Raw genomic sequence first — 26,325 nt, 5'->3', positions numbered from 1 at the left:
TCCTGGGCAGGGCCAAATATTCTGCACATATTTCTTTAATTTCCCCTTTGCTATTGGGCTTCTTTTTGCTGTCCAACATCTTACCTAATAATGAGAAAACAAATAGCAGACCTTAAGAAAATATGATCACATGAACCCTCATGGCTGTATATGAATTTACAAAACCAAACTCAGTCTTTCTCATGCATGCAAATTAACAATTGATTTCCTGACATCAGTTAGTCTAGGAAACTGTGGTCAGCCCTGCCTCTTTTACTGCAGGCAGGGTAGAATCCCGTTATGGCAGCTGGTCTCTCTGTAACAGTTACTGAAGTAGAAATTAGCTGGACTTTCAATCTGTGATCCTAGAGTTAAAATGTTAATAATATGGACTACTGCTACTACTACTACTAGTAATTTTAAAAGTCACTTCTCCTGATATAGAAGAGAATAACAAAAGACTGAGGCCAGTATGTAACTTTTCTGTTTAAGTATTACAAATTGCTTGTTGATGTGTGTGGCTAGCACCAGTGGTGCACAGGTCTCCTTTGGTTTTGAGTTGTGAAGTTTCTGTTGTGGGATTATAGGAAACCAAGAAAATGTGCATTAAACAGCCCGGCAGTAAAACTGTACTTCAAACAGCAGAGGAGAAATTTTTGTTGCATGCTGTTTGTCATCTCCCTTTCAGATGTCAGCAGGACTATTTCAAGAAAAGCATTGTTAATGTTAATTGTATTATTGTGATTTCAATCAGGATCAGATCTAATGGAAGCCTAAGAAGTTGCATAAACCCAAGTGTCTGAACCATGGAGAAAAATAATCAGCATTCAGAATATATGATGGTAAGTACTGTTGGGGAAGTTTTCAGAGATTATTTATCAAAACTTTAAGCACATACATGCCCAGTTCTGATGTCTACTGAACGTGTTCTAACAGGATATTTATCCAAATTGACACTTTGATTGTTCATAAATATGAAAGTCTATCTTTTTAGAAGACTAATAATGTTTTAATTGCTTCATAGATTTATACAGAAAAGAGATCCTCTGTCACAAACAATTTACAATTCCAACAGGAACCAATGTAATTCAGTTTATTTTATACCAGCTGGATTGACCATTCTGAGATGCTGCTCAGAAAGCAAAGCATTTTCCTTTAATAATGGGATGTAAGCACCTGGATAACTCTACATCTCACGATTAGTCATGTCTTTAACTATTCTGCTGAATACTAGCACTCAAATGCTTTACTGAAATAGACCTTCAGATTCAACTGAATCTGAATCTGAAACTGAATTATTTGTTTTGATATCTCATGCATAAAAAAGAGTTAAAGAATCTGATTTTGGAAAAAAATATGGCTTAGACACTGGATGTTGAAATGAAAATTAATGCACTTTCACAGCTTTGTGGAGTTCTCAGAAATTTAGGTTTTAAAGCAAGATATTTACATTTAAAAGTATGTTTTATTTAGATATTTAAAATAAATCTTCCAAGTCTGCATATAGAAATTCTCTTTAAATCAAATTTCTATGTATGACTGCCATTTGAAAGAAGAGCAGGCATTAGGAATAACATTTGCTTACTGCCAAAAGCTAAATCTGTTAGAGCCATCATCCTGTCCACCAGAAGTGCCCTGCTGCAAACAGGGCTACTTTGTGTCTGTGAAATAGGAAATGGCCATACTGAAAAAATCAGCAACTACTCAACCGCCTTTGCTCTTTACACTGCTGCCTAATCAAGGAAAATACCCACCAGCATTTACAACAAAGAGGCTTTGGAGGAATGCAGCAAAGGCTAGTCCAAAGTCAGCAACAAAAGAAACACATGAAAGACAATTTCTAATATGTTATTTATAAATTATCAGGTAGAGTAGACTGACAAATGAAATAATTATTTTACAATTTCAAGTATCTTACTTGAACTTTGGTCAGTTAAATATTAATGAAAATAACAAGCAGTTTAGGTATTTGTTGAATGAGTGGACAATATATGGAGAATGACAACTATCTATATATCTTGTAGCCAGACATTCCCCCAGACAGGTCCAGTTCCTCTTCTGCCTTAATACAAAATGAAAAGATTATACACCCAAGAAGACAGACTAAGAAAAATAAGTAGTCATTATGTATGGTAGTCAGTATTGTGGAACCATCTCTGAAATTTCCTTTAGGATGTACAATGTCATTATAATTATTCTGTGAAATATAAGATGGAAACATACTGCTATTCCAAGGGCTGTCTCTAGAGGACTGCACGTATGAAGAGATGACCTTGCTACTGGATCAAATACTGGTCAAGACATTTTTGAATGTGTTTTAGGCTGAATGAAGCTAAAACAGTTTCTGAACTATAACTGTTTAGAGGTACATCCATTTGCTGAATAAAAGGAGCAAAAATTAAGAGAATTAAGTGTTTTAATCCCTTCCGAGGTGGTCTGTGCATCCTTCAAACAGTAAATTGGCACCAGGAAAGGACAAAAAAACTTGCCTTTTCAGACATATTTGTCATGCCAATGTTAAACACAGTGTAGAATTTGGAAATATGTGAAAAAAAGCCCTATGATATAGTTGCTGTATTATAACACCAAGTTTCTAAAACACAGCAGTATGTTTTTTCTGCGGAGCAGCTAGCCAAGCTTCTCACTGCCAGGTTTCCATGATCTCCTAGGGTAAAATGGCAATCATTTAGGAGTGAGTCCTCAATTCTGTAACTATTAAGGACCCACAGAACGCAGAGGGAGGGTAGATCTACAAAATTCACCTGTGGAGGAAAATGGGGAAACTTCTGTACACTCAGCTTATAGAGCAAACCTACTAAACTGGCTCTTTGTTTGGTTTTGACACAGTGCCTTCTAGCATAGCAGTACAGCCTGAAGGAATGTTTTTGCTATCATATGCATAAAAATAGCCAACCAAAATTATAATGAATGCATGCAATTTATACATAATACACACATTTGTATATATATGAGGGTATATCCTATTTTTTGTCATCAATTCACAGTCATGAATGCATACATGTGTGCAAGCATATGTCCAATTTTGATTTTCTGTTTCTGAAAAAGTCACTGTGGAAGAATTTTATTAACAGATGCTAACATATGGGCCTCTTGGATGTTTCATACAAGTGTATCACTTCATTTGTGCTCAGTGGGACATTCAGAATATAGGAATCTGACATAGCTCTTCACCACATATACATGTAGGTGCATTGAGCTTTCTAGGACGATATTCCATTTTTTTTTTTTATTTGAAAATTTCATTCTGCCTACTTATTTTGTTAAGTTTAGTGTCACAAAATTGTGTGAAAATGATCAGGAACTCTGAATGTCTTATTTTTTATAACATCCATGAAACACTTACTTTTTGCCTTCCATTTTCCCTAACTGAAGATTTTATTTGTTCAGTTGTGACAGTGGAAGGAGAAATTGTAGCACTCAGATGAAAAATAAGTTCTGAAAAATTTGCTCCATGATTCAGATGAATGGTAGGAGGAGTAATCAAGAGCCAGTACCAGCAGATGAAATAGGAACCTCAATCAGACATTAAGATGCACACTATGTCTGGGAAAAGACTGATATAGTTGCACTCTTTCTGTTAGTTGTACTTGAATCCCCACATTTTGCCTTGATACTTTTCCTGCTCATTGATTTTATAGAAGGAGTAAAAACATTTATGAAGCATCAAAAACTGAGGTCTGCATGAACAGTTTGGGTATAACCAAGCTGGACAACAATAAACATATTAATTCCTCTATGAATCACTGCAACTGGTGAGCTACTTTGAAAACTACAGATCAAAAACCCTAGGAAAAGGAAGTGAGAGCTGTTAATAAAATCATCATTTAACAATCAAGCAAAGCAAGAAAGAGGAGAGTATCACACTTGGCAGTAGAGCTTAATAGAAGAGCACAGTTGACCATACCAATTGATAGGCAACTCCTCCTTCTTATCAGTTTCCCATTTCTATGTAATCCATATAACTGGACCATTGTCTTAAGATGCAGATTTTTGCATGGTTATATTTGCAATTACAAACTATGGAATTCTATCTGTCATTATGTTCCTGTAATAGTTTTCTTAGAAAATTTAGGATTCTTACAAAAGGATGTTTGACTTTTCTTAAACCTAAAAACTTAGTGAAATATAAGAGAGATATTTTAATGCAGATGCATTGCCCAAAATCAGGAAACACTTTTCCAGTTTGAATGAGTGAAGTCAAAAGTAAACTTTCTTCTCTAGTAAATCAGTCTAACTCTGTTTATGAGATCTGAAGGGCTGATTCAAGATGAAAAATCCTTGTATTTCAAACAGAGTTGAAAAAATGGCAGAAAACTGATGATAAATCTGAAAGTATGAGATATAATCCAGAGTGGATCACTGACAATGATGGAGAAGAGATGTCCAGAAAATCATAGGTGCCAAAGGAAGAAACACCAGTAAATAACTGAGAACCAAACTAAAGAGAGCTGAAGAAAGTGGTTAGGCTTTTGGATCTTTCCTGTCATGGAAGCAACAAGTCCCCTTGTAGACATGACCCAATAAAAGAGAGGAGATGGAAACCTGACAATTTGTCCCTTGTGGCTTCAAAAGAATCCAAGGAATGTTTGGTAGCAGCACAGTGTTTAATCTTTGTTTGCCTTCAAAATTCCAGTTCTGGTCATTGCATTTAGTCCAACTAAATTACTTACACGTTTTCAATTGGCAGAAATTATTCTTCACTTCCTTTTAATTTAATTACAGAATTTGTCTGTTACGGAAAACCTATTTGGGAGGGTCTTTTTGTGCCAAAAGTGGCAGTATTTCAGGTGAAGCAGAATTTCATCACTTCAAAATACTTCTGGATCTTTGTGAATTACAGCCCCACATAGACATAGTAATAAATGAAAAATAAACCAATTTAAAATTAATGTTGACTGCATTTTGAGTCCTCAAAAAGGCACAGTTACAGCAGTCTTTTTATTATCTAGCAATTTATGAGGAACCTATTACATATTTGATTCCAATATTCAGTTGTTTTTTTCATTAAGTTTATTTCTGTTAACGACTTTGGATCACATACCTCAGAATTTTGTTGTGGTTTTATTTCCTTCCATTGGCCATTCATTTTCAGTCACATATCCAGCTAATACTAAGGTGGCCACACCTCAGGTATTAACACTAAACTTCTCAGCATGACTTTGGCAGAATGGCATTTTTAAATTGATGTTGTTTATCTGGAAAATGTATGCACTGCTGAAGTCTATTAGCAGCACAGACAGAAGCCTTGTTTGAATGCTAAGGTGGGCTTATTGTACTCAGGATGAGCAGATGGTTTTGTGGGAATCCAGGACCACACAAACTGATTGTCTCCTATCCTGCTAAAATAATATCAGGCATTTGAAAGGGGACACTGAAAAAGCCAGAAACTTTTCATGTGGTACCATCTTGAGACCTCCTGACTTCTATCAGGATGGTGGATTTAGATTCACTATGTAGAGCTCCACCACTCAAATAATGAGTGCCTGATGGAAGTACTAAGATACCATCACATTTGTTCAGTAGCAGTTGAAGCATGAATTCTACAGGCATTTATTGAGAGTCAAAACATCTTCAGTTTCAGCAATTTCTTTTTTCCTTCAATTTTTGCAAAGAAACATGAACTGGCTGAGCCAAACCTCTTATGTCCTGCCTGTCCAGCAGGTTGTGTCACAGACCCATTTCTGTCTCCAGCTTACTCTCCAGCTTACTTGCCCCTTTTTGTTACTCTGTCTCGGCTGTATTCCTCACGCTTATCCTTCTCACCACCATCGTTCACAGTTTCCACGTGTCTTTTCTACATAAAGTCTCCCCTCTCTGGTCAGCTCACACCTGTTCCAGCCGTAGCCTGGGTGCACAGGTGAGGATGCCCTTAATTGTCACTGTGTTTGCCAGCCCTGAGGGCAGCAGCAGGCCCTGCTGTCCCTGCCCACAGCCTAGGGTCCCGTGTCAGCCCACCCATCGCTCACCAGACCCTGCCCAAGCCGTGCACAGCAGGGCCTGTCTCCAGCTCCCCACGGTGCTGTTCTGCCTGGCCGTGGGCTCTGAGCCGTGCCCATGCACGGCCCCACATCCTGGCATGGCCCCAGAGAGGTGCCTGGTGCTAGGGCTGAGGCCACCCTGGACCCAGCCCTGCCTTGGGCTGTGCCTTGGGGAACCCCTTCACCCCCAGCTACCGCCCCTATGGAGCTGCTGGACCCCACTCCATCCCAGGAGCACTGATTTTCCCATAGGAGTGTCATGGGAACCCTATTTAAAGCATTTGAACATTTTTTTCACTCCACAGCTGCTGCACATTCAGTGTAGGCAGAGCTTTTAGGAACATTTTCCATCTAGCAAATATCTACTCTATAGCTTAATGTTGTCATTGCGCCTTCTGAAATTTTTGTCATTTGGACAAGATATGTATTTTGAACTGAGTTAGGGGCAGGACATCTTGCATCAAAGCAAGGCAACACTTCAGTATCTTAAATAGCAAAGGAATTTAACACTTTGGACATGAAAAGCTTTTTCTATTTTCTCCCCTCACTTGCCCTCAGAAATTGCTGAGCTATTTTGGCTGAAAATTCCCCAAATAGCTCAAATAGCAGATAGCTTCATGGAAGGCTTGTAACTATAATTAGAAAAAAAAAAAAAACCTGAACTGGAAGTTAGAATTTGGCAAAGTTATAACAAATTACAAACAACTGGAAAGGGTCAAAGCAACTGGAAGAATATAGGTGGTGCTCCTTGCCACACCTATAATACATTCAGCTTATTTTTCTTAAGCTAAATTCATCCATTGACAAATTTATGAGCTGCTGAGTGTTGTGTCTGGGCTTCAGAACACTTTGAATTAATACAGGAAAGCCTCTTTTACACTGAGCAAGAGACTTGTTTGAAATGCTGGCTATAACATATTTTCCAAAAATTGTTTAAAACAATATAGCCCTATAAACACTGGCTAACCATACTTGGACTTGCCTCTCTCCCTTTTATGAAAAGTGTCTCAAATAATTTGCTAGTATAACCTTACAAGTATGTATGATGTTCAGAGGTAAAAGAAATTAGATTGTATTTTTTGAAAATTAGATCATATTTTTTTTTTTTCTCCATTGGAAAAAGCCTCTGGGAGTTGAAGTGTGAAACTTCAGATTTTCTGCGAGTTACTTTTGCTCTGATGATTCACTTCAGTCACAGAACCAGAAGTCTGGAAATTGATGCTTCCAGTCTCTCTCATTTTCCTCTTATCCCTGGGTACCATGACTCTCTACTTTGCTTTCTTCTCCAACCCATGGATCCTTCTCTCCTGAATTGCCTCTTGTACAGCTCCCTTTTTTGTGAATTAAGATAGCTTGAATGCTGATAGACTGATCATTCATATCTTCCATAAAGAAGGGAGAGAATTCTTGGTGTTCAACCAATTAGTACAAATGAATAGTGTCCACTCTTACTGAAGGGAAGTATGTGTGCACAGGTTGGTCACAGCTATGTTTCATAACTCTTTAAGCAGAAGGGCACATATTTCTCTGAAACTGGCACAGACTCATTTTATTCTCCTCTACCTGCCTCACATTCCTTCAAAACCTGAACATAACCCAAACAGTTTGGTGCAGTCTGGTACAGGGCCACAAATGCAAGGAGATATTTTGTTGTACCATGAACTAATTTAGGCAGAAAAATGTCCTTATACTGGTGGCATAGGTGGTAGACCAGCACTTTTCTAGGTCTCATTTCTTTGGGAATGAAACTTGTCTGCAAACAATGCACCCAAATTTTGCATTTTCCCAGCTATGTTCACACTGTTTTCAAAAGCATCCTTACTCCACTAATGGTGTCCAAAATCTGACTGATTATGTCTAAAGGGCTGACAGCTGTAAACAGAGAAAGGAAAGGTAGGAGACTGCTGAAGTTAAAGGCTAATGAAAGCAATGTGAGAGGGTGTTATGGCCTTCCACAAACACAGAGAAACTGAAGAGGCAATGGAAGGGATTAGTTGTGCAGCAGAGCAGTTTTGCCTGAGGTATGCCAGATGTCTGAACTGCAGTGGAGGACAAAGAACAACATTCAGAACTCACTGTGTTATTGAGAGTATTCTTCAGACTTTGCTGCCTCCCACACTACTTTGTGGAGAGAGGAGTAAATAGGATGGCTTATTCACTTAATGTCATCCTCAGTATAACCCCAAAACAAAGTATATAATTATTGGTATTATTATCCAAGACTAAAATCCTTCCTCTAGGAAATATTGAAATGCTTATTTTTTTTCTTACAAGGAATGCTATTAATTACTGTGTCAGGAGCATGCTGCTTTGGTGCACTGACTTTGGTATGAAAATATTAATAACTCCCAAAGTCTTGACTTTGGTGGTCTTGGCGTTTTTTCTGTCCTCATCAAATGTGGCAAATTATATTTGGATAACATTTTTTAGGAGTATGTTACAAGGGAATAGTACTGTACCAAAGATTCAAGCAAGATCTTTTGAAAACTTGCTTGATTGGCATGGCTGACGTGAGTGAGTGAAAAACTGGGACTACTGACTAGTGGAAAGAGCAGTACTTTCACAGATGAAATGGATTTAGCTGAAAATCACTGCTTTAAACTATTTCTCTTTTTTTTTTGGTTAACAGACATAAAATTGCTACTGTATTTTGTTAGTAGTAGGTTACTTTACAAAACAAATGCTAAAAAAGCAAATACAGAAACAGAAGACGGGCTTGGACTTTTAGTTGACATTCAAGCCCTTACAAATGGGCTGTTCCTGTTGCACTACAAGGAAAAAGTTTTAATGTGCTTTTATGATATAAAGCAGAAAAACACAGGTGAGGCTTTTATCTGTCCGTAAAAGGAAAACTATCTGTGTTCAAGAGGAAGCATTTGCAATAAATTGAGTGATGTGCAGAAGAATTTTTATTTGTGTCTTTGGAATGCATAACTCGAAATATTATGAGCAATTCCTTGACAGTTCCTATTCTGCTTAGAAAATATGCTAACAATTTGTACAGTCCCTTTGTAATATCTTCCTGGATGCTTCAAACAGAAATACATGAAAGACCAAATATTTGTTCTGTTGTGTTACTCATGCAGACTCTTTCACTATCACAATTTTATTAATGAGTTTTATGTGAATTCTATTTTAAGCATAAAATTCTTGGAACATTTGCTCAGAGGTTTAAAAACTATTAAGAGTTTTCAAGTGAATATCAGTGTATATTCCCAGCATGGAAGTGGCTCCCTTTTAGAAATTTATGCTCTACTATCTCAAATCATTACAGATCCATTAAGAACAAAATTAAAATCAACAAATTATCCTACTCTGCATCTTCCTTAGCAAGAACATGCATATATTTATGTGTGTATAACTTCATAAACTTAGTAGGATTCCAAACTTTCTTTTTAAAAATCTCTTTCCCTTGCTTACAGAAGAACTCACCTGAAAACTCATACCATTCCCTCATCAGAAGAACAGAGACTGAGTGAGCACTGATTTAATTGGGAGCAAGTCCATTAACATCAGTAAAAATTAACAATCTGATATTTCTTCTAATCACAAAGAAGATTTCTTTGTAGTCCTAAGCTAGTCTGATTTTTTTTTCAGTTTCAGTAATCAATATAAAAAGACATTTTATTCTATTAGTTCAAATAAATCATACTCAGAGAAAGGGTTCTGTAATAGCTAACATTGTTCAGAGTCATGTCCTTAAAAGTACAAATCATGCTGCACCATGGTGTTACCTCCCTTGATTCTTTAAGGATTGGTTAGAAGTGAACTATGGTCTCTTTCTTTTCTAGGAAGGTAATTTCTACCGTTCCACTCAGCTGTCTATTCTTGGGACCTCTTCTGCCATCATTCTTACTGTATTGAAACTATTTTTTCTGAATGATTACTGAAGATAGTTCTAGATTTCTTGCCCAAAGTCATGTTAGTTAAAGAAATGCTTGTTTGGTTGGCTTTTTAAAATTTCTCCTTCTTATGTAATAGACTCTAGAACATAATAGAAATCATGCTATGTCAATTTTCCTTCTAACATCCATTTCTGACTGCTTCAAGCTAGTTTACTGCATACCCTATCTCTTCATGTCAGGAAAAAGTTAAAAAGAGAATGTAACAGATTGACCCTGGCTAGATGCCATGTGCCCACCAAAGCCTATCACTTCCCTCATCAGCTGCATAGGGGAACAAAAATACAGCAAAAGCCTTGTTGTGTGAGATAAGGACATTTAGAGATCACTCACCAGTTATTTTCACAGGCAAAACTAGTTCAACTAGGGGAAGATTAATGTAGTTTATTGCCAATCAAACGAGAGTGGAGTAATAAGATAACATTTAAACCCTTTCCTTCCACACCTTACCTCCACTCCTCCCCTCTTCCTGGGCTCATCTTCAATCATAGTTTCTATAACTCCTCCCCTGAAGGGGCACAGATGAACAGAGAATGGCAGCTGAGGTCAGTTCATTAGTCACTCTACCTCCTCCCTCTGCTCCAGCGTGGGGTCCCTCCCATGGAAGACAATCTCCCATGAACTTCTTAACATGACTCCTCACATGAAGCTTAGCATGAGGCTGTAGTTCCTGATGAACTGCTCTGGTGTGGGTCCCTCTCATGTAGTGCAGTCCTTCTGGAACAGACTGCTCCAGCATGGATCTCCCACAGGGGTCATGAGGCCTCCCAGCAATTCTGCTGCTGCATAACCTCCTCTCCTAACAGATTCACAGTTTCTTCCAGATGCCTGTTGCAGCAGGCTCCTCTTCTTAAATGTTTTCCCTGAGGCACTAGCACCGTTTCTGATGGGCTCAGCAGCAGCTGGCTCTCTGTGTCATAGGGGAAGTTTCTAGCAGCTTCTCACAGAAGCCACCCCTGCAGCTCTCCCACTACCAAAACCTTGCCATGCAAACCTAATATAGGCAATTCAAGTAACCATGAAATACACCCATCTGTCTCCTCACAACAGCCCACACTGAAAGAAAGTGCGGTCACTCCAGAGAAAGCCACCTAGAAAGAAGTAGGTGGCATGACTGTAACAGTAGTTCCACCAATCATTCTTGTTTTACATAGTCTAGTTCAAGGATATTGCAATTTAGGATCAGTCATTTAATAACTTTGGCTGCTGCACATCCCTGCTGGATGAAGAAAAGTATAATGGGAAAAATCTTAATAGACAACTGCTTTGACAGAATAACTCTGGAACGATGTAATGACTGAAGAAGTGAGGAACAGAACTGTAATTTCTTTTCAGGTGGAAAAGTCTGAAATAGCGTAAGAGCAGTACATTGATCCATGTCTGTACAATTCTAGGAGAATATGTGTGTACATATGTCTTGAAATGTAAGGTAGCTTGGACATGGGAAGATTAATTAAAATGGCAGGAGGAAGGAAATTTTAGCTATAAAATCAAGGAATGTCAATGTAAGCATGTAAATTCTGAACAGAATAGTCATAACTGAAAATACAAGGGGCAGAGTAATCAAAGGTATCTTCACTCTGATTAGAGCCTAAATATCTCTGGATTGGTGGGAAAACTGATGCAGCGAAAAGGACACGGGTATGTAGATCTATTTTAGTTAGTCTTCTCTTGAATTCTTTTCAGATTCCTGTGAAGGGTCTTTGTCTGCCTATTTGTCTCTATGTTTTTACATCCTTGAAGAGTTAAAATCACAGGCAAAGGGTTTGGTGTGTGGAGCTCTAAAAGAAAGCGTATTTCTTCTTTGCTACACAATCTATGAGCAGGATGGAACCTTGGCTCTCACAAATAGGGATTCCATGTTTCAGTCTGGAACTACCCAGAAACTCTCTAGCTGAACGAGAAATAGATGGTTTTTTAGGATTGTGAGAAAGTCTGAAGTCATGGAAGCCATTTCCCATTGAAAACCCAGGATATTTCTGGGAAACGGCATGTGTCCAGTAAACTTTCTCCAAAGAGTTTGAAAACTGGAGCTGTTCTCCAAGTGTATGTTCAGCGGCCCCTGCCAAAATCCTGTATCTGGATTTTGTTCAATCTTTGCAGGCTCCAATGATCTTCTGAGTCAGTAAAGTAGAGTCCAGCACAGGAGACTGAGTAATGTCTCTTTCTGTCATGAACTTTCTGCCACAGATGTCTGTGTAGATCTGTAACTGACCAGTTATGAAGTGACATATTTGCACTTGAACAGAATAATTGCTTGCTGTTTATTACCAATATTGCCTGATGTCCACTTTCTTATATGTTGTCTTTTTTCGGGAGGCAAGTAATTTCCTAATTTTTTGCCTAACCACATCATTCATGTAGTAGGGAAAGCTTTCCCTATTCATGTGGTAGGGAAATCTCTTGCTTTCCTTTATCATTGGGAGTATCCCTCTGCATTGAACAGAAAAGTGTTACTATTTAGAAGCAAGCTTGCTGGAAAAACACAGGATCACTACTTCAGAAATATCTGAAATCTAAGTATTGCAGGATATTTTTGTCACTAGAATATGCTGAACATATAGGAAAATAAGGTTCCCAGATTAATTTTTGTATTTGTATTAAAAAATTGTTTTTGTGATAAAATTTTGAAATATCATGCATAATGCTAAGCAAAAATCACTCTTCAGTTTACATGCTGTTCTGGAAAATCTGCTACTGGCAGCTTGTATAAATGTAGGAACTTCATAAGGGCAGACATAACTTTCTACTTCTTTGTCTGCAGATTTGCAGAATTGCCTATTGCAAGAAGAGACTGCACTTCTTTTCCTGTTGAAGACTTCGCCTTTTTGTTGCTGCTTTCCAAAGCTGGATGTTATACAGTCACTTAAGTCTCATAGGTTATGGTTAAGTCTTCATTTTTGTGGACACATATTTATAGAACAAATAGGGTAACATACCACATCAGGAAAACAAACCATATGTCTTTCTTGCTGCTGTCACAAATGCCACAATATGGTGTAACACCTAGTTTTGAAAACAAATCCCTTAATGACAGGAAGAATAACTCAATGTAGCACAGAAGCTGCATGATCTTTGGACTTTTAGTGGTATGTCACAATTATAGAATATGTTGCCAAGGAAGCTCCATCGTGGCTTGCAAGCTTCCAAATTATTCATCATGTTTCTGAAATTAAAGCATAATTCTGCTCATGCTTTAAATAAAGACAGTCCTATTTAGGACATTAAAAATACACAGAGTTCAGCTAGAACTTTGCATCTGCATTTTTTCATGTAAACTTATCCAGCGTTAATCCATATCATATATAGAAGAAGTGAGCAAATAGATTGCATTGTAATCTGATCTAAATAATCCATGAAGCTGAGGAAAAAGAAAATTAGGCCTATTAAGTAATCTTAATGTTAATACTGTTGGATACAGCTCTGTCTGACACAGCTGGGAAATGTTCACAAAGTGTTATTATTGCCAAGGGCTGAGTATTCCTTTAGAGATACATTAAACATCAGTTCTTGTTTTTTCAGTTCTTTGTTAAGTCTATTAGGCTGTTCTGCCTCTAAATGTTTGATCATACAAGGAAAATATTGTGAAGGCATTCAAGTAACAGTAGAAATAAGATACTTGCTTTCTCACGAGGGACAAGAGACAAAGGAATGTGCAGACAACCACACCGGCACTTAAATGCCATCATGGTAGGTGTCATATAAAACTCATCTAATTAGGATATATCAATAACATAAACAAAAGTCACTCATGTAAATCTAATTCTGAATCAGGAGAAACTATAGAAGTCCCTTCTGTGGTGACACTCATACAGTGAGGCGAACTGTAGTTTATATTCCAGGTCTTGCCTTCATACATAAACCTTCTGAAAAACTGGAGAGAACCCGAGGGTCTAATGGAATCTTTATAATGTTTCTCAACTGATGGAGGTAAGGAAGTGTAAAGCCAAACTGCTCTTACTCTATGAGCTAATTCTTTCTCTTGGCATGTCCATACTCGGGAGAAAGGCAATTGAGCTGCTTCAGGCAAAAGGTTAGGATTTGACACTCCTTGCTGTTCAAAAATAAAAAGTAAAAAAAAAAAAAAAAAAAAAGACAAAATAGGATTTATTATGTTTTGAATCTGCTACTGGGTGTATTGTTGCCATGTTGTTTTTCCTTTCCAATCAAAGTCTAACAGATCTTTATTTTTGTGTGGCTTACCACAAAAAGTAATACGCTTTATTTTCTTTACTGAAAGGGAACACAAAAATGAATCATTTTTAGAAACTTTTTGGTTAAAAATAGATATGTCCCAACCCTTTTTCTCTTCACAGTATGTGAAATCTGGTCAAAGTGTAATACTTTTGCCTACTGTTGCCTAGATTAAATTTCCCAGGGCAGACAGAAAGTTGGAAGCCAGAAAAGGAGTATCCTCCTGCTGTTTCATAAACAATGTCACACCTAGCTGGGAAAGACAGATCTTTATAGGAATCCTGCTTTTAATGGTGTGTCCTTATTTCCCCTGTTTTTGCTTTCAGCACTTATTGGAAAGTTGCATGGGCTATTATAGTGACCATGGTATAACGCACATACGTTTGAAGTGTGTACACATAACAATATGGTTAAACAAAACACCACGAAGAGGGAGGAAAAATTAAGATGAGGAAAAAAAGAAAAGGGGGAAGGCTATCTTTGGAAAAAATCAGGCAGCTATCCCTAAAAACAACATTGCCTTGATTCAGGGAAAATCAATGTAGGTTTCTCTCTCTAACCCCTCTCCTTCAAAGTACTAACTAAAGCTGCTGTTTCTGATTTTTAGATCAGTTGCATGACTGTTTTGACTAGGTCAGAAGGTAACTTGAAAAGAGGAGTTGGGATTGATTCCATCATTTGTGTTGGTGCCCAAAGAATTTGTCTGACTCCAAAAATATCTTCCAGGGAAACAGCCTGTCACCCAAAACGGACATTTCTTTTGTGCACAGTGACACTAGAGATGTGGTAGGAAACTATCTTCACATCTGTCCCATGTTGACTTGTTCCTGAATGAAAACATCTAGTGCACATTGCTAACACCACTGTATTAACAGCTGGCATTTCCTTGTGTCTAAAAAGAATTTGCTTGGTATTTCTCTGAATAACAGCTACCATATTCAGTTCTTAATGTAGTCAAACTATCAGCTACACAAAGACGTGATAAAATTAAGGACTGTGATTGATTTCTGAAATAAATGTTTTATGAATTTACTGAACACAAGTTATTAATCCCCTTGCCATATCTAACTGATGAACAGATTGCAAAACCCAGAGGACTCTTGTGAATAAAATTTTCCAGTGAAAAAAATAAACAAAGTACTATCATAACTAATCCTCATTTGAGTTGCAGCCTTTAGTTTAGAAACAAGATAACAGATATTTACATTAAATCTGCTAGAACCTTAGGTAATCCACTGGGTATTTATCCTCATTGCTTAATAAGAATCTGAGTTATAATATAAATTATTTTAGCTCTGTTTCAAGTAACTGATGGATTTTCCATTTTTATTGAATATATTAAAACCTAAAGAACCTCCAGTAACAATTTTATTTAAATCCAGACAATCACACTCTGTGTCCAGGTACCTCTGTGATAGGATATCACAGTCCATATTCCTCCAGTGTTTCTTTATATTTTTCTTGTGTTTTAATTATCTTTTTTTTTTTTTTCGGGGGGGAGGGAGTGGGGGAAGAAGAAGAAGGAGGAGGAGCAAGACTTAGTAATTTATCTATGTTCATGCCCATATATATTCCAGAAATCCATAGAGCCATAGAGCCTGGTTTTAGGTATTTGAATTTTTAAATACACAAATGTAAACCTGAAGACTGTGAAACTGAAGATCCCTCTCAAATAGCCAGAATAACAAACTGTATAAAATACAGCATCAGGAGACTTTTAGGATCATGAAGTCACATTTTTAGAGCTTTCATATCCCATTAAAGCTTAGGAAAGAATCCAGGACTTCCAAGGCACTAAGGCAGTATGCAATAATTCTCAGCTCTTCTTTCTCTGCTTCAGACAAGTTCGTCATAAGGTAGAATGTCTGAAACCAAAGAGCTCCCCTGTTTATCCAGGTTCAAACATGCACATGGACCAAGAAGAAATAGGTTCAAGGAGTTAATTCAGTTCATGCAAAAAAATGATCAACTGTGCATTTCTAAATTCCAGATGAACATAGAAACTCTGATCTATTTACCTGAGTGAGAAGAATGAGGGTAGTGCTGCATTAAATAAAAGCTGGTCAGGTTTTAATATCTTAAACTGGAGGTTTAGCCATTGTGTTTATCTGTTAATTTCTTGCATGCAAGCTATAAATTAAAACATAAAACATCTTATGTCTGGTCTGTAAAACTCTGATACCAGCGATGAACATCATAGGGAGAAATTTCAGAATTTAATATAAGCTTTGCTTGTTTGTTTTATTTGGAGGCTGATAGTACCTGTCAGAGAAGCAGAATAAATGATGGTGATCATGGCATCTTTTTGAACAGACTGCTAGAAGCAAAATGCTTAAATCAAAGCAGTTTTTAACTGATTCAGACCTTGACTTCACAAGACCTGCTCTAATGAAAAATTAATCACCTCCTAGTATGACCAGTTTACAGTATAGAGGCTGATTTGAGAAATTCAAGCAATGGCAGTCTCCTTGTGCTTTAGCTGAATTCTTGTTTCCCCAATAAAGACAGAGGTTCTGACATTTTCTGGGAAAGAATGCTCTATGTCTGTGGGAGGTAGCTCTATGTCTTATCATTCAAACAAAACTGGGATATGTTCTACTAAGCATTAAGTTGCATGTGGCTGAAATTCAGTCCAAAGCTTCTGCTAGTATTTAATTTAACCATGCCCATTCTATTCCTCTGTGTTTTGCACCATGCGAGCAGGAGCACATCTTCATGACTTGAGAAAATTCACACTGGCTTATGTCTCAGTTACTGCAGCTCATTCTGACTGCAATAGGGTCTTTTGAATACTTGGGAGGAATGAGATACAAGCTCCTTCTTCTCTCACTAACCATCTGGCGAAATGACATCATTTTAAGATACATTCTGTTGGTTCCTGCTATCCCCAGGACTGCATTCGACTGAATAAACTCTTTTTGCTAGTATTCTGTAACAGATGTAGTTTAATGCAACTGCAGGAGAGCACAGATGTTCTACATTTGATTAAAAACTTTTTTCCAGAAAGTCACAGAAAGTACTGAGCTAAATTCCAGTCTTAATAAACAAGTTAAATAAAACCTCCTAGAAGCTCCTTCGTATCTGGATGCACTCTCACTTGTCTCCAAGTATTTCCCTTGTCACGCTCCTTTCAAAGGAAAACAATAAAAAAATTATGTTCATATTTATTAGGGCTGCCAGCACTTGGAATTGTTCGAAGGTCACTGAATGCACATTAGCTAGGAACTTTGAGGTAGCAGCACCTGAAAAAAAAAAAAGATTTTTTTTTTGTGTAGTTTTTGCTGATTGAGAAATTTAACATATGAAAAATTCACTGCTGGGAAACATTACTGTGGCTCAGCTGTTCTGCTTGTTTTCACATTCTTATTCTGCAGTAAATGTGAAAGATTTTAGTAGAAGACAAGTAAATAACCGCGTGTTTATGATTCAGTGTCATGTGGAGAAATGGTGTGGGGATTGCTGCCATGCTTTATCTGCTCCAGGGTGGCTTATTTGTGTTTCAAAACAGTGAGATAACAAGTCTTCCAATATTCTGGCCAATAATCTTTTATTTTTGCACAGAAGAATAATTGCACAATAAAGTTTTTGTCATTCACACTTCACTGATTTATGTAAACTGACTTAGAATATTTCCTTCTTTCACAAACCGAGTTGCCGCTAAGTATCGCTATATCAGAGATGATAGCCTTGATAACATTTGCTTAGCTGAATGAAATATTTCCTTGAAAAAGAAACCCTTGTCTTCTAGATTTCATGCAAATTTGATTGCCCACTCAGTAGGAAATGTCAACATTTCATTGCTTGTTTTCAATTCTTATCAAATCAAGTAAGTGAAATACAATTTTTCTTGTTTGCAATGAAATATTTAAAAATAGATATGCAAAAATAACCACAGCTTGTCATGTTTTTTTGAAAAGTGAAATTAAATATCCCAATATTGACAAAGAAAAATGTTTTGCTTTGGTTTGTTGAACTAACTAGAAATATTTCTTTTCATTTTCACACTGAAATGTGATTTTTTTTTGGAGGTGTAAATGATCTCCCGGGTATATAAATTACTTCTCAGGAATGGAAGCATTACCATTCTACACTTTGAGGTGGCTTCCTAGACCTAGAAATTTTCCATGAAATATGAAAGCACTTAATTGAAAAAGTGCATTATATTATGTAGGGCTTGGGCAGAGCCATGTTTCATATGTGTGAATTAGATGTGTGAGCCTGGATTCTCAGGAAATATTGTGTGTTCCAGTTAGCCTTATATTTTAGAGTCTCTCTTCTTATTTTGACCCTTTTTTGGTGCTTGTTTAGTATTTTCTTTTCTGTAAATTCAAAACTATTTCCAAAGTGTCTCCCTCCCTCCCTCTTCTTCTCACCATCACCTTTACCTTTCTTTCTTCCCTTCTTCCCTCCTTCATTCCTTTCCTCCTTCTCTTTCCTCTTTCTTTCTTCTGTCCATCCTTCACCACATCTAACTTCAATATTGATGGAGAATATAACCATTTGGCTGCCTTTCTTGCTAAATGCATGGGTTGTAAAGCTCTCACCGACTCTGGTTTTCTGTAATAATATATCATGATGATTGTTTTGACATTCTCTGATACCATGGCATTGTCTGCTATGACCTGTTGTTGGGGTTTAACCCCAGCCAGCAACCAAGTACCATACAGCCACTTCCCCACCAGTTGGATCAGGGAGACAACTGGAAAGGTAAAAGGTGGAAAACCCATGGGTTGAGATAAAGACAGTTTAATAGGAAGGGCAAAAACCATGCACACAGACTAACCAAAACAAAGAATTCATTCACCACTTCCCATGCCCCAGAACAGGGCCCCATCATCTCTAATGGTGACTTGGGAAACATCATCACTCCAAATATCCCCCATTCCTCCTTCTCCCCCCTCCCTCCCCCCCCCCAACCACCCCCCCCCCCCGTTTATATACTGAGCATTATGTCATATGGTCTGGAATATCTCTTTGGTCAACTGGGGTCTCCTGTCTGGGCTGTGTCTCCTCCCCAGTCTCCCATGCACCTCAGCTTCCTCACCAGCATTGTCATTGCCATAGGAAAAGCAGAAAAAGCCTTGGCTCTGTGTAAGCCCAGCTTAGAAATAAAAACTCTTGTTATCAACTCTGTGTTCATCTGAAATCCAAAACCTAACCCTGTACCAGCCACTGTCTACCCCAGCCAAAACCAGCCCACCTGTCCAGATATTCTCTTCTCTCAATACCCCAGCATACTTCATCTTCATACTTCACTGCTCTCAGTGTTGCCACCTGTTAACATGGGGGGAGGACATGGAAGAAATAACACAGAGTCTTTCCCCAGATCTTGAGACACCTTTCTACCAGTCTGTAGCTCTTTGACTAAGTTGCCCACAGCCTTGGCCCCAGATTTCACAGTACCCGCTAGTTAATTTACTGATCTGCTACATTACATTGCTTCCTGCAATCGTGATGGTCACGTATAATGTGATACTCAGAATTAATAAAATATTGCCTGTTGCCTAGACTTACAGTCACAGTATTAATGGGCAAAACTGCAATAACCATTAGATTTATTAGATTCTGCCATGCACATTTGTAATATGGAAACAAAAATTTGGAATATAAAAACCACACAGATGCAGAAAATTTTACAACATCTATTTGAGGCAGTTTAGAATTACTAAAATATTCCAACACATGGAAAAAGACAGATTGTCTAATTTCAAACAACACTTATGAATAAAGTCATAAAAACTTGGTTATATGGACTGTAGGAAATCTTAGCCGTGGTCTCCCAAGGGCTAGTCACAACAGAAACGTGATTAAATCTGACCAGGAGCTTCTGTGCGACTGTATTAGAGAACTAAGCAACTATGGTCTATCAAATGAAGAATTAGTGCTGCAAAAAAAATATGGTTTTTAAAGACCGTCAGCTGTGTGGCATGTCAAAGAACCATTATTATTTTGCAGAAAAACAATCCAGTGGATAGATTTCTATGCTGAAGCACACAGCCATAGACCTGATGGTCCAAAGATTAAACCTTTTTTTACCATTAATTCTTGGATAAGTAATGCCACATTAGCTATTTCCTCTGTTTGGTTAAAAAGAGACAGTGGGTATTTTTCTTGCTGATTTCAAATATTCTAATCAGTTAGTAAATCTGCCATCTCATGTGTATGCCACCTAAAGAAAGAGTACAGTGATGAGTGTTTGTACAAGCTGCCTAGTAAACAAGCTTTAAAACACAAGCATTATCCAGTTATTGACACCAAAGGAGAACTTGGGCGAAAGTCAGAGCTCAATTCAGCTCTCACTGAAGAAGGAAATGCTCTTCTAGACTGCTGGTTTAAAAATCAACAGGAGAATTTATCTGAGCTTTGTTTTTCTTATTATTAAGTCAAGATACTAAAAATATCGGGGCACTGTCACAAATAGAGCTGGATGGTCTATTTTTAAGGAAAATTTATTTAACAAAACCTTTGGATATTGTGACCGACCATTTAAGTTCAGTGACCGCTCTCCTGCCTTTGGCAGGATCTCAGGAAGGCAGGGAGGGCTTAGCAGATGATAGAAAATGTTTGGAGCTCCCAGAAATACTCTTTCAGATCTAGAGACTGGTAAAAGAGAAAGAAAAGAGCAAGGCTATTTTAAGACTCTACTTGGGGCAACCTGAAAGCAAAAACTGAAAAACTGATGGAAAAACAGTGGAAAGAAAACTTTGAGGTGGAGAAATGTGTTACACAAGGAAGGCACTGGAGAAAACTTGCTAAAAGTTTGACAAGTAGGTGAAATCTGAGGAATAGAAACTTCCATTGATGATAGCCAATGTTTTCAATGGGTGACAGTAAAATGGGAAACTGGAATAAAAACACCACAACAGATGGTAGGCTGCAAGAGCCTAAAAAGCGTTTTCCTAGGAAGGGCTCCACAGGTCCTCAGGGTGGCTTTGTGCACTTGTAACTGTGCGCTGACAACAAGGGTAGTGTTCACACAGGACTGTCGCATCGTGCTTTTCCAGGTGATGTGTGCCTCATAGCCAGCCTTCTGCCAGGAGGTGCCCTCAGTTTGTAGCAGCTAAGCAGGACAAGGATCCTGCTTGCAGGCTGCCTTTGGGATTGTGGCTGCTGCCTGACCAGACAGCTGGACACATACTCTGCCTGGTCCAGGGCAGAGCACAGTGAGCTCTCTTAGCAGCCATCCTCGCACAGCCTTTGCAGCACACCTGCTGCTGAGGCTGGGGGTCCTGGCTGGGCTGGAGCTGCTCTGAAGGAGCAGGGCAGCCCCGGCTGGGGGGCCCAGCAGCCCCTGCTGGCATCCGTGCTCTTTGTGCAATGTCGCTGCGGGCTGAGTGCAAGCTGAGCTTTTCTGTCTGTTGTGTAATGTTTAAAATGTATTTGATTGTCTCAGGAGGGGTTCGCTGATGGTTTGCCATCACCTCCGAGACTCTGTTTGTTACTCTGTGTGTTGGAACTGGACTGGCACAGGCTCTGTAGCTGCTCCTTGGCTTGGGAATGGCAGGTTGGCTGTGCTTAGATGCTGAGTGGTTCTTGTAAATATATGTGAAAAGCACCTCCTTTCTGTGAGCTGCCTTCTGGACATACCCTAGCTCATCTGCTCTTATAGATAATATATGCCACGACTTTTCACATAGATATTTTCAGAGAAGAGAAACAGAAGACTTACGTGCTTCATAAAGATATAAAGAGAAGTATTTTTCTTAATGACTGTGAGAAGGTGACTTTCCTGAAAGATGCATATTGGCAGTTTATGTCACATTTTGTACTACACTTTCAGACCAGATTAAAAAAATATAGAAGTCCAGGTTGTCTGTGAGAATTTGGGGTATGAAGTTTGATTAATGAGTTCTTTAAACTCTGAGAACATATTCTAAGGAAAAAAAAAAAAAAAGAGAAAAAACAACAAGAAAAAACAAAACTCAAACAAGCAAAAAAAGAGCATCAAAAAGAAAACAAACAAAGGAAAACAACTCCAGAACACTGTCAGGGGGAAGTATGTATATTTAATTTCTGTAGTACTTGTTTTCATGTACACAGAAAACTGTATTTATTTTACTCAAAAGAGAGAGGGAGGAGAAAACCAAGTTCATCATGAAACTTAAAAGGAAAGGCTGCTCCAGAAAAAATATTAGTTCTGAAGAATATTAGAGTTGTTATAATGCTGACACGTTCTTAATAAATTTTAATGTGATGATGTTTCACACTATAGAGAGATTGGTCTGCAAGTTGTTGGGCCCTGCATTTGAATATGTTCTGGAATGAAGGGCAGAAGAGGTAAAAGAGCAGTGTAGGCCTCTTCCTACTGCCTATGTTCTATGAGCTGTCTACACTTACAGAGAAGCAGATAAGGAATGCTTGCCAGTCCTGCTCTGCTGAGAGTTTATAACCTCTGTCAGGAGAACCTAATAGGCAGCTGGGGAAACAGCTATATTTGTCAGGCATAGTCTGATATCCAGCTGTGTCTGATCAAGCCTTTAGAATGCTGTGCACTGTTTTCACATCTGAAAATCTTTTAACATACTTAAATTCTCTGACTTTGTCACTTTCTAATGGAGACAGACTATGGTTTGTGAGAGGTTCTCACAGATCCCTCAAAATCTGAAATCATGGCAGATTCCAAATCCTATTTTGTTTGGATTGTTTATTTGTTCATCCTAATTGTTTATAAAATGAACAATGTCATCTGAAATGTTATATTTTTAGAATAGCCCATTGTTCAAACAATAATTTAAAAACCCTCACTCCAGAAAGTTCCATAGAACTGGGAGGAAAATATTTGTAATTTAAGATTTGGAATTTTCTATCACATCAAGAGAAGTGCTGTCCTTCAGCATTTTTACCTTGGAAATACCTGGGGCATGTTTGTCAGTTACTCAGCCAGGGTGCCCTGGCCAAACGTCATTAGCCTGATGCTGACCTCGTCCCTCCTGTCAATGAGGGTCTGACCTTTTATCACAGCCTTCTCTACTGGGTAACCTTATACTACTCTTAAGCATCATGGGCCATGACCCTGCAAGCCTGGGCTTAATGTTCTAGTCATGGTTTTAGAATTCCCGGAGCTTTTTTGTTATCACCTTTGCTATCTTCCAGTGTCTTCTCTTTCAATCTGAAAGCAACTGCCCTTGTAATCCAGTGCCAGACTATAGGACCTCCAAATCCTTGTCTTTTACAGTGTATAAATGCAAAACATACCGAACATGTACTTTCCCTGTAAGAACATTATTTCAGATGACTGTCTGGCAAAGAAAATATTTCTGGATTGGAAAAAACAGACTAGCTTGCAAATGTTGCCAAAAGTACTGAATCTTTCTTGAGGGCAGACACTTTGGATACTTCAGCTGGCAGAAAATCACTGAGGGATATTTTTCAAACTATAAAGTTCTGTCCCTTTGAAAAATGCTCAGTTCTTTAAAAGAATGTAAAGTGTATTCACACAATACTGGAACCCAGCCACCTGACCCCGCTAAAGTAGGAATAGTTCTTTTAAATCAAAATTGGAATTCATATTTTAATGCTACTAATAAAATGAACTGAAGGAAACCCTTGCAATTAAGTAAGAGTTTATTTTTAGGCAACCTATTAACTGAAAATATAATTTCCTATACATTGGAACCACATTTTGCCTCTAGTGTGTGTGTTTATGTCTGGGCAGGCTTGGATTTGACTACTGGTGACGGATGAATTATCAGTTCTGCAGTCATGGCAAGCCACACTCATATTACGCTGGAAGCGTAATGATGAGCTGCTGAAATGCTGAACCCAGAGTCTTAGACATAAACCCAGAAAAAATAGATATCTGTCTGTGTTGTGGGCACCAATTCTGTAGACATTCTCTGAATTGCTTTTGGAATGTGGCATCCTTGCTGGCTGCTCTCTTTGGGCTTTTAGAAATGTTTTTTGATTAATTATATAAAAGTCGGTCCTTTCTCCCCTTTGTTCCATATTTTTGTTCGTGTATTTCCTTGCACACCTCTGTGAGGAAAGTTCAAATAGTCTGGGGGAGAGAAGTAATATAGGCTGTTGCATTTGTGGACAGGAACAGTAAGGATCATGCTGAGTACTGTCTGCCTGGTTCTGTCAAGCTGACCTATAAATTATCATTACACAACTTCATAACATGAGCTATAAAAATAAGTATTGAGAAATGAATAGGTCAGAGAATGAGAGTGAGTTCATTCTGTTGTGATTTCAAAACCACAGTAGTTTCCCCCTTTCCTCTTCTCCCCACAGAAGCAGAAATGAAATTATGCCATTCTACCTAGGTTCGTCTGTCAGATTTTCCATAATTCATTCATAGATTCAAGAGTTCAAGCAGTTAAAGAGTAGCTTAACTTCTTTATTCTTAACTGGTTCTGGTTTTTTTCTTTTTCTAATTTACTGAAAACCAGATATTTTTATTAATCGGATTTTTCTAAATTGATCCTTTTTTTTTTAGTTCCCTTCGAAAGAGCTTACATGGAGAACTTTCCAGACAATAGTCTAACTACACAGAAGTTACAGTATATAAATATTAATATCAGAGCTGCTCTATTGGTATGAACTCAGTTTTGCACAGTCTGGATAGATTCACTACTCAGAAAGTGATTTTGCTTTTGGAACTCACCCTTAACTTTCCAGCAACAAAAGGTGATAATTAATGAGAAAAAGTCTTTTGTACATTTGTGGTGCTTAAAATATGAAAACAAGAAAATATTACTGATTTAATAAATGGAAATCCAAAGATTATTAAATGCTTAAATCCATAGGACTATGAAATAATGTCTTCTAGAAACCAAAACAAGTGAATTAAGTCCCTCAGACACACTCAGAGTACTGAAAATGTACATGTGCAAGTCACTGTAGCTTTTGAAGATGACTAATTTGGTGACATAAAGCATTCTTCTGTGATATCCAGATGCAGAGAGATCAGGACAGTGCAGTAATAGAGGCTGTTAAGCTGCCATCCACATGGAATGGCATGGTTCAGGCACAGCCCTTGGAGCAGCACAACTGGGTAATACTTGACCTGTGTGGATGCAGCTGTAGCTATTCTGCTTTTCAAGTCCCCTCGTATGGCAGTAGTTGAGAAATTGAAGTGCGTAGTTGAAGACTGGAGATGGAAGATGAGGAGATGGGAGGCTGAAGCCCTTATTTTGGGATATGTAGAATTTCAGGAGGCAAGCTAAGAGGAGAGGAAGAAGTATAAGTGCCCAGAAAAGTGATTCTGAAACAGAAGGAATCTAGATTATTAAAATCACAGTTTAAAAGCAGTCTGGTAACTCTGATATTTAAGTGTTCTTTTACATTAGGTCCTGCTGTTTATTCAATTATTTGTTTTCAAAAACTGGTCACTACCTGGAAATACAAATGCCAGTATCAAAGAGAGGCCCATCCCAGTGCATCTCCAGGTAACTCCTAGGACGGTTTAGTTACACCAAGTCACCATCTAGTCTTGAAATGCTTGCTTCTGTTCTTGTAAACACATTTATAAAACCATACTCATGTCAGAAACTTGCTCCTGCAGAAATTCAGTATTTTCCTGTTACCACTGAGCACCATGAAACCTTAAACAGAGAATTTTCTCTGGTTTAGTCTCTATGTCCCCATGATTCCAGCCTGCACAGTGTGAGTACCAGGCTTGAATAGGTCTGTCTGGGCCAAATGTTCCAGGTCAGGCACACTCCTATCAGTCATGGAGATGTAACTGAGGTCCAGGGTGGCATTACAAGGTGGTTCTGTGTGCAGAGTCAGCTGGCTCTTCCCACATTACATCAGCCACAGCCAGCAGAGAGGCCACCTGAGTGATCAGGGCAGATGAGACTCAAATGGGAGATCCTGTGGCTGATGTGACAATGTCCTTAGCTGGCTGAGCTTTCACATGAAATGTGGAGGGACTGGTTACCCTAAGACTGAGCTGATGCCAAGAGACTCAGTGATACTTCTTGGGCACTTTTTCTGTAGTGGACAGTCAGAGATGGGCTCCTGCAGAGTGCAATTACAGGAATAACTCTCTGATGCTTTTGCTCTGACTCATTCTTAAAAACAGTCTATCAGTCTCCATTGACTGTTTTGCGAGCCTGGCAATACACATACCCTCAAAAAATCTCTTTGCTGAATGACTAAGGAGAAAGGTTCCTCAGCACTGTGAATCATCTTGCTGTGGCCAAGCATCTTTTAGCTATTGAAACACCTAAGGTGAATATGTCTTAAGCCAGACCCTGATAAAATCTGGAATAAAACTAAAGAATCCTAGTTCACCATTTTTTTTT

The sequence above is a fragment of the Cinclus cinclus genome, chromosome 6 (assembly GCF_963662255.1).
Source record: "Cinclus cinclus chromosome 6, bCinCin1.1, whole genome shotgun sequence".
NCBI classification, from domain to species: domain Eukaryota; kingdom Metazoa; phylum Chordata; class Aves; order Passeriformes; family Cinclidae; genus Cinclus; species Cinclus cinclus.
This window is presented reverse-complemented; position numbering follows the sequence as displayed.